General features: G+C 37.1%; 1 long non-coding RNA gene across 1 annotated transcript; it reads left to right on the top strand.

Moving 5' to 3' along the window:
* The first annotated feature begins 4,603 nt into the window (after positions 1-4,603).
* On the top strand, positions 4,604-7,755 carry LOC127949332 (uncharacterized). The gene is made up of 3 exons (XR_008152287.1): positions 4,604-5,231; positions 5,517-5,835; positions 7,079-7,755. It is a non-coding gene; the product is annotated as an uncharacterized LOC127949332 (long non-coding RNA).
* Positions 7,756-8,267: the final 512 nt, after the last annotated feature.

The following is an 8,267-nucleotide window of genomic DNA, read 5'->3' as shown; positions in this document are numbered from 1 at the left end:
CATTTTTTGTTTTTTTCGGTGCAGGGGTAATTACTTGGTGTACTAGGAGAAGATTCACATCTTCCTCCAACTTTACAGGCGTATGAATGAGTTTCCTCAATTTTTCGCTTTTCTTTAGCGTGGTCCACTTCCATCCCTTCCAGCGCAGACATCTGCTTTTTGACCGACATTTTGCTAGCAGACCTTTTGCAAGCTAATTTTTCAGAATTGTTCGACGACAGCGATAAAGTTCTGTTTTGTATGTTCAAATCGTCTTTCTATGTTATTGTAACGAATCCATAAATTATTCAATTTATAATTGGGGGAAAATATGCACTACATACATAATTTTTGCAAGAAAACACGTTGCCGTACCTCCACTCAAGAAAAACGCCTTATCACTACGCCAGCTTGGCCCACACACATCAGCTCATCTCACCTCTCATCTGACAAGAAGTCTTCGGGTTTAAGTCATTCCTTAATCACGTGACAGCCCCATACGCAAAACTAACGCGGTCTTGAGCCGGAAAGAGAATTGATTAGTTCATCTCACGAGTCTTTCGGGTCGAGTTTGACTCGTTCCTTAATCACGTGACAGCCCCATAAGCAAAACTAACGCGGTCTTGAGCCGGAAAGAGAATTGATTAGTTCATCTCATGAGTCTTTCGGGTCGAGTTTGACTCGTTCCTTAATCACGTGACAGCCCCATGCGCTATTTCTGACATTTCTGTCACCGTGTTTTTGTTACTGTTTGTTGAGGATCTGTGGTTTGTTATTATTTTATAAATAAATAAAACCCTGTTATAAATAACATTTTGATTAATTTGTCTTCTTGACTGTCTATCGGTAAATAAACACTAGGCTATATAATAATATAATAATCCAAGCTTACAATAAAAAGTATTTATAGACTAGTTTGTTCATTTTTACTCCAATTTTGAGTTTGCTGGTATAATAATTGCTTTTCCTAGGACTTGACATATTGGTGTGATATATGTATAAGAAGATTGCTCAAAAAAGGACATGATGACATACATTAAAAGCAAATAACATTTTGAATTTGAATTATTAATGTTAAAGACAAATGTTAAAGACATTAAGGTTATGATAACTTCAGCTTTAACAGTTTTAACCCAGCTCAGAGTGAGGAGTTTCAGATCCTGGTGCACTGCCAGTGCAGGGGCCATGTTTTGGGAAGACTTTGACGAGAGGGTAGCAAGCTTGAGGCCTTCTGCTACCTCTTCTAAGACCTCAGATGCTATGATGGCCAACCTTGCAGAGCCACTCTTACCCCACACATCAGACCCTCTGGCCTGGTGGAGGAGATGTTCACCAGAGCCTTTCTGAAGTCACAAAGACAAGACTTTGCATTGTGGCCACATCCGTGCCATCTGAATTTTTTTTTCTAAAACTGGGCAGATTATCTCAGACAGAAGAACTCACAGACTCAGCCCATCCAAGGTCAGGGAGCTTGTTTTTTTTTTTTATAATGTAAACATGCCTTAAAGCAAGTCCTAAAAATATAGCCACAGTGTGTTATTTATTTTAAAGCTTATTTATTTTTATTTACTTAGAAAAAGACTAGCTTGTTGTGCAATATTTTTGTTGTTGTGATTCTAAAAGGTAATTTGTTATTGTTATAAGGCTCCGTAGCTTTAGTATCTCTTAATTTTCATTTATTTTTTATTCAAATGGTTTAAAATTATTTTGGGAATAGCTTGTTGTGCAATATTTAGTTTTTCTTTTTTTTATATTGTACTTTTAAAGTTCATTTGTTAAGGTTATTAGACCCTGTGGCTTTATTATCTTTTAATTTTAATTTCATTTTTAATTATTTACATTTTTATTATTTTAATTTATTTTGGAATAGTTGTCCTCTTTGTTACAAAGCTTTTCTGTAATAAACAATAAACAACTATTCAAACGTATGTACAGTGTTTTTAATGTTTATAAAGTGTCATATGTTACAAAAGTATGGTTTACACAGACAATCTGATTTAATAACTGCACAACTAAACAAAAACAAACAAACAGACAGAAAAAAAGATCAACATTTTAAGCATAACCAACTCTTTATTTCCACATTCAGTGTTATGGAAAAGTACCACCATGACAGAAATTAAAAACAACAATTTGAAACCAGAAATGCATCACGTTACTGTAAGAGTAAATAATACTAATAATAAATAAGTACTACGCACCCATTTTGTAAGGAAAGTTGTAAATGAACTAATTACTCTAGCCAATGTTGTCACACAGTACAAAAGAACGAAAAACCAGAAGAACCGAAAGATGAACTATTCAATTATCTGCATTCTTTTACTGTCAGTGTCTATGGTTTTAGCGTATGGGTCTGTCACGTGATTAAGGAACGACTCGACCCGAAGACTCATGAGATGAACTAATCAATTCTCTTTCCGGCTCATGCTGCATTGGGTTTAACGTATTGGGCTGTCACGTGATTGAGGAACGAGTCAAAAACCCGATAGACTCGAACTATGAACTAGTGATGGGAAGTTCGATTCTTTTCCGCGAACCAGTTCTTTCGGACGGTTCGATTCAATAAACCGGTTGAAAAAACCGGTTCATCGGTTCTTTCACGCTCGACGTAATGACGTCATTGGCGATGACGTAATGGCGTCACGTCTATCAAACATTCAAATATATAAAGTCAGTAATCATAACTTTAGTCAGTTAAAACCTCATAATCATGAAAAGTTTACATTTGAGTTTTGCAACAACACCTAAATACAGTAACAGCAATAATGTGCATATGAGGATTTAAGTCTTGAAGATATAAAGTAAATAAATTAGGTGTCATCAGCGCAGAAACCATGATCCACTTACTAAACATAATCCATTGCGATGTATTTGTTATTAAATGAACTTACGTTTCGCCAGATTGCCCTTCATCCAACCCAGATAGCATACATATCCGGGCCTCATCTGGGCCAACTATGGCACATCTGGCTCAGTTCTGGCAACGGCAGAGGTTATATGGGCCATCTCTGGCCCACACACATCAAGCCGGTTTTAGTTTGAGTCGTGGCTTGCTGTGTGTGGGCCAGATCTGGCCCGTGTGTGACAAACCAGCTTTAGTTTGTGTCGTGGCTTGCTGTGTGTGGGCCAGATCTGGCCCGTGTGCGACAAACCGGCTTTAATTTGAGTCGTGGCTTGCTGTGTGTGGGCCAGATCTGGCCCGTGTGCGACAAACCGGCTTTAATTTGAGTCGTGGCTTGCTGTGTGTGGGCCAGATCTGGCCCGTGTGCGACAAACCGGCTTTAGTTTGAGTCGTGGCTTGCTGTGTGTGGGCCAGATCTGGCCCGTGTGCGACAAACCGGCTTTAATTTGAGTCGTGGCTTGCTGTGTGTGGGCCAGATCTGGCCCGTGTGCGACAAACCGGCTTTAATTTGAGTTGTGGCTTGCTGTGTGTGGGCCAGATCTGGCCCGTGTGCGACAAACCGGTTTTAATTTGAGTCGTGGCTTGCTGTGTGTGGGCCAGATCTGGCCCGTGTGCGACAAACCGGCTTTAATTTGAGTCGTGGCTTGCTGTGTGTGGGCCAGATCTGGCCCATGTGCGACAAACCGGCTTTAATTTGAGTCGTGGTTTGCTGTGTGTGGGCCAGATCTGGCCCGTGTGTGACAAACCGGTTTTAGGTTGAGTTCTGGCTTGTTGTATGTGGGCCAGATATGGCCTATACCAGGTGACCAGATGTGCCATTTTCTGAAGACACGTCCTGGCAGATCACCTTACTTTACCAGTCAGTGGTTCTAAAACTATTTTTAGTACTGGACGCCCATAATATTTCAGGACACATAATATAAATACATACACACATTTATTTGACCTACACGGACCTGTTATGAAGCTGCAATGTTATTCGATTTTTTTTTACATTTTTGTACCATGTCCTCTGGTGTGACACCATGTCCTTTGAACTTTTTCGGAACCACTACAAATGTTTTACGCTTTGTTGTGCATTAATATGACACCCCTAAATTATATATATTTTTAATTAAAAAGTGCATGTTAAGCTACATAATCCTAGAAAATTTTGCAAATGTGTCTTGCTTGCCACTAATGACAGGTTAGCTTGGAATAGCAAGGTCATTAATTGACAGAAAAGGCTGAAACGTCCTTTGGTGTGATAAAAAAAAAAAAGTCCTCCATTGTGACACCTGTACTGTCACACCACAGGACAAAGTTTCTTTAAAAATCATTTTAAATAATTAAATAATATTTGTTTAACTCCTTTTTAACTTTTAAATGAAATAATTACATTCATTAAATTAAGCTCTAATCATCAAAAAAAAAATTATGAATCTGTAGAATATATAAAAATTTCACTTTTTAATAAAAAAAAGTAAAAATTTTTTTTACTTTTTCATGATATTCACATTTCTTCAAGATGCACCTTTTACACACACACACACGCACACACACACACACACATATATATGAGTGTTCGTAAAAGCAACAATACAAAATCTTAAACTATAAAAGTGCCACTTTGTCCCACTATTATGTGCAGGCCTGGCATTTTGCACTGGGCTATAGAACTACAAAATGAATTTTAAATTAGCAATATCATAATTGAATGACATTTTGAATTATGTAGTGATCTAATTCTATCCACCAAGAAATTGTATGTGAATGTGTGAGACTTATGGTCATGGTTATAGGGAAATAACAAGAAGAACAAAGTGCAGTAAACGGTAAAACTGTTTGCACTACAAACCAGTACGTTCATAATTAAGACAATACATTAAAAATAACATGATAATACAGCAGTTTGCAACAGTAAACAGCAAAACAAGCTGTTTGTACAGCTAATATAGCTGGAATGACACCGAAAGCCAGACACATTAAATTTACAAATGGCCGCGCCCCCTCTTACAGAAAAAAATAAGGGGCATATGTTTATTCATATGTTTATTTATGTGACGTAAGCGTGTGACTTTTAATTCGTGACGTGCTTTCATGGGCGTGCGCGCGGACCGGATGGAGTTGCCATGGAAACGGAGCGCAACACTGCAAATGTCACGAGGAAACACCCCGTTTCTCGCTGATTTCACTGTTTTCAGGTGAGTTAAGTCCATAAAATCACACAAATATTACTTATAACTGTTGTTGACACTTCTCTTACTTGTATTTGACTCGCTTCTGTTGTTTATTTACTTTATAGGAATGGTTTAATGTCTTCGAAAAAGTCCGTTAGCATTTCTTCCGTTTTCAGACGACGTATCGTCAGGTATGATAACTTTATTGTGCTCTTATTTATGAAAGTTTGGGCTTTTAATCAAATCTTCATCTGTAGATGATAGCTTTTTACTGTTTTGTTGGTAATCTTTCAATGGATGATTGGAAATTGCTTAATTTATTTAACCTTAAAATTTACACTTTACTGTTTATCGATGACGTCACGTTATCAAGGAGCGCGAAAATTGGCAGAAAACTAAAGTTGTTTTGATCTTTTATGGTAAACATAAAACTGTTCTGCGATTTCAAGAATAACAAAATAATCCTTCTACAACAGAAGGGAGTGTCCAAGATTTCAATATTTCTGAAGGGAGCTGCTGACAGAGATGTAGGAAGCGCTGAAAAGGTTAAGTAATCTGATATGCATTTTTTTCACAACATATATCGCAATGAATCTGTTATTTTATTTATTTATTTTTTGCATCTCACCTGCTCTAGCTTGTTTCCATCTAATAAACCTGGAACTGCAGACTAAATATTGTTGGCTCTGTGTCAAATTGCTTGTTTTGTTCCTAGATTCTTCAGTGCTGATGGCCTGAAGTGAACACACTGTAAGACAACATCTCCAAGATGCTATTGACCACAAGACTAGTACAGTAAGCCAAACCTCAAATATACAGTACACTAGTGTTCAAAAGCTTGAAGTTGATACAATTTGTAATGATTATCTTCTGCTCACCTCTGTAGTAATTATTTGATTAAAATATGTAAAAAGAGTAATATTGTGAAATATTATTACAATTTAAAATAGCTGTTTTCTATGTGAATACATTATAAACTAATTTATTCCTGTGATGTGCAGCTGTGCAGCTGTATTTTCAGCATCATTCCTCCAGTCTTCAGTGTCACATGGATCCCTCAGAAATGCTTATTTGCTGCTCAAGAAACTTATTATCAGCGTTGAAACAGTTGTGCTGCTTCATTTTTTGTGTGGAAACCGTGATGCATTTTATTTTTCAGGATTCACAGATGAATACAAAGTTCAAAAGACCTGCATTTATTTATGCAGACGCTTTTATCCAAAGCGACTTACAGTGCATTCAGGCTATCAATTTTTACATATCATGTGTTCCCGGGGAATCTTGCGCTTGCTTGCACAGTGCTCTACCAGTTGAGCTACAGGAACACTAGTTGAAACAGATGATTTTGAACAATTTGATGCATGTAACACTAACATTAAAATGTTTAGAGTCTATGTAACAATGAATCCAACAAAAAACAATTTCAGCACATCTGTATTTTAACATTGATCATAATCAGAAATGTTCCTTGAGCAGTAAATCATCATATTAGAATGATTTCTGAAGATGTGACACTGAAGACTGGAGTAATGATGCTGAAAATTCAGCTTTGATCAAAGGAATAAATGACATTTTAACATAATATTCACATAGAAAAGAGTTGTTTTGTATTGTAATAGTCACAGTGTTACTATTTTACTGTAATTTGATTCAATAAATGGAGCCGTGGTGAGCATAAGAGATTTTTTATAAAGGCATAAAATATCTTACAGACCCCAAACTCTTTAAATGGTTGTGTAAATTACAGTTATGATGTTCCTCCCAGTTAAATTTTATTAAAATGTATTAAATGTTACTCTGGCATATGCAGTCCATTCTATAGAGACTGTGTCCGTTCCCCAAAAACAGACAACAAATAATATGTTTATTAAGGGATCTAGAAACATTATTCCAGTTTAAACATACTAGATTAAAAATAGTACTCAATGTACTCCATTGATGAAATAGTAAAAAGTGCACATTGCCTGAAATGATATGAACAGCAGCTATGCTATTCTTTCTCCCTTTGCCTTCCTGTTTCTGCAAATGTCCATCCCAGGGTTATTAGAAACTGCACAGCACAGGACTTGCAGGACTTGTGAGGACTTCAGATGATACCAGTACTCAAAAGACCTTAGAAGATGGCAACTATAGATGGACATACAAACTACCGCCACTGCAAAAAAGGTAATGTTAATTTGAAAGAGCTGTGTCACAGTAGCCGTGTTTCCACTGGCGAGCTAGGACCAGGCGTGCTAGTGCGTGCCAGGGCCAGTCGCGTTTCCACAGTCACTTCCGGGGCTTGATCGTGCCTCGCCGGGGCTTCCTCGGGGCCAACGGCCAGGGTTTTTTGGCCCGACGAAAACCTTGGGCCAAAGCGGGCCAGCTGGGGCTAGAGGAGGGGTTATGAACAAAGGCGGAGTTTCTCCGTGTCTAGAGAGCGTCAGCGCAGATCATTTCAGAAAGATAACAGCTTAAACACCAGCATTAAAGACGTTTTAAAATAAGTTAAGCTCAAAACTCACTCTTAGTTAGCAGCAAGTGTTTGAAATAACTTGATCCGATGTGGATTATAATCACTAAACAAGGCAGAAATATTTATAAGCGATGTAAAAGACTATGCACGCTAAACATTAACGTTACCATAGTAAACATGTTAAATATGACTGCTTGGAGAAATCAGACGTAAGCTTCTTATTCTCTATCACAATTGTGTATTTATAAAGTAACATTTTATCTGTCGTCTGGTTTCAAGAGTTTAGCTCCACGTTGCATATCATCAAAATATAATAATGATTTTTGTTTGGGAGCTTTTATAAAAATAGAGAGTCTGCGCTGAGGTTCATTTCAGAAAGATAACAGCTTTAACACCAGCATTAAACACTTTTTTAAACAAAACTCTCTTTCAGTCAGCAGCGAGTGTTTGAAATAACTTGATCCAATGTGGATTATAATCACCATACAGGGCAGGAATATGTATAAGCGATGAAAAAGATATGCACGCTAAACATATTACCATAGTAAACATGGTAAAATAAGACCGCTTGAAGAAATACGTCAGCTTCTTATTCTCTATCACAATCGTGTATTTATTAAGTAACTTATATTATCTGTCACAAGCCTCGTCTCGAGAGTTTTTCTCACGTTGCCTATCATAAAACAATATAGCCTAATAATGTTTTTTTTGTTCGGGAGCTTTTATAAAAATAGAGATATTATCATTCATTATAAATATGACAGCTATACTG

Source organism: Carassius gibelio, chromosome B1 (assembly GCF_023724105.1).
Source record: "Carassius gibelio isolate Cgi1373 ecotype wild population from Czech Republic chromosome B1, carGib1.2-hapl.c, whole genome shotgun sequence".
In the NCBI taxonomy this organism is placed as follows: domain Eukaryota; kingdom Metazoa; phylum Chordata; class Actinopteri; order Cypriniformes; family Cyprinidae; genus Carassius; species Carassius gibelio.
The sequence above is the reverse complement of the archived record's forward strand: the minus strand, read 5'-3'. Positions and strand labels throughout refer to the sequence as shown.